The following is a 1,591-nucleotide window of genomic DNA, read 5'->3' as shown; positions in this document are numbered from 1 at the left end:
TTGTACATAATATGTGTGTGAATACGTAAAATGGCAAACTTTGAAAAGATATAACTTTCAAAATAATGATTTCCTCAATTTTTTTACACCATCGTTCTTAACTCCTTGAAATATGCGTATTTCAAAAAAAAAAAAAAAAATGCAGGGCGTAGGCACGTAGCTAAACTGAATTTATGCCATATTAAATAATGTTGTTTTGAAAGTTGAAATATTAGGCATATTCATTTTGAGGATTAAAAAAAGTTTTTCAATCAGTATGGAGTGTATAAAATACGAGACCTTAACCTTAGTACCTCCCATAAAAAAATCCTAGATGGCTAGATGCGCCACTGAGTTGAGTTATTTATTATAATATCATATTGATAAACTCATTTTAAATAGTGTATACAATACTGAAATACACATATTATGTACGATATACATATTATCAATTATGTAATATGTATTATAAGATATACTAATATGTTTGTCCATTTTTGAATTTTGTGGTGGTTATGATGTACTATGCTGAAATATTTTTAGTACCAAAATGATATTATTATGAGGGAATGATTAATCTTGTTTTTTAAATTGTTAATATATGGTAATATTAATATTATAATAGATAGTGTTTCTTATATTTTAATTATAATAATTATATATTGAAATTAAATTATACATTTATATAAGAACAAAGTAAAAAAAACACACATTTTTAGATTTTAATATAAAAAGTGTGTTTTTATCACTATCTCTCCTTTACATTACACTAGTGCTGTTTAATAATTAAGGTGATTACATTTCAATATACAAATTTGTAAATTTATTTCACCTTTAGTTTGATATAACAAAAAAAAGTACATAGGTAAAATATATTTATTTAAATATGGTATATATTTATACATCTAAACCTTAATATATAATTCATTACTATATGATTTAAGTGACTCACCATTAAATATTGGCAAAAAATAGGTTATTTGATAATATTCATACCACAATATTCTTTTAAGTATTAAAACTTGAGAGTTGGCAGAATAATATTGCATATTTTACAATAGTTAAACACGTTAACATAAAAGTATATAATACAGAATTTTGTAATTTTATCATCATAGACTTTCAGTGATTTTCCACTGATTGTCAGAATAAGTATGAGCACTTGAATTTTGTTCAGAATTATATTCATTACTTCTATGATTAATTGGAGAATTATCACTTAGAGAAGCAAGGCTATCGTTTACTTGAGATGGTGATTCTTCGTAGTTAAAACTAAAAGTCTTTTTAGGTGCCTGAAAACCTACATCTGGCTTTTGTGTACTCTTAGCTATGTATTTTAAGTACGCATTTAGTTTGTCATTTACAACTACTTTTTTCCCTTTCAGTTTTTCATCTAAATTTAAAGACGACGCGCTATCAGTGCTTTCTAAAGATTCTTTGTGGCGTCTTTGTAATATGTTTGACGGCGTTGTTTGTGTATCTGGACTCTGAGTGTTGTATTGTGAGCTAACCATATGAAATGAGTCTTCTGATGATTGGCTTGAATCTCTTTTATTAGTTGGTTCTCCATATGAGTTAACTATTGTTGAATGAGAATTTGGTTCTGGATATG

Source organism: Acyrthosiphon pisum, chromosome A1, assembly GCF_005508785.2.
Source record: "Acyrthosiphon pisum isolate AL4f chromosome A1, pea_aphid_22Mar2018_4r6ur, whole genome shotgun sequence".
In the NCBI taxonomy this organism is placed as follows: Eukaryota; Metazoa; Arthropoda; class Insecta; order Hemiptera; family Aphididae; genus Acyrthosiphon; species Acyrthosiphon pisum.
Note: the sequence above shows the minus strand (reverse complement) of the source record.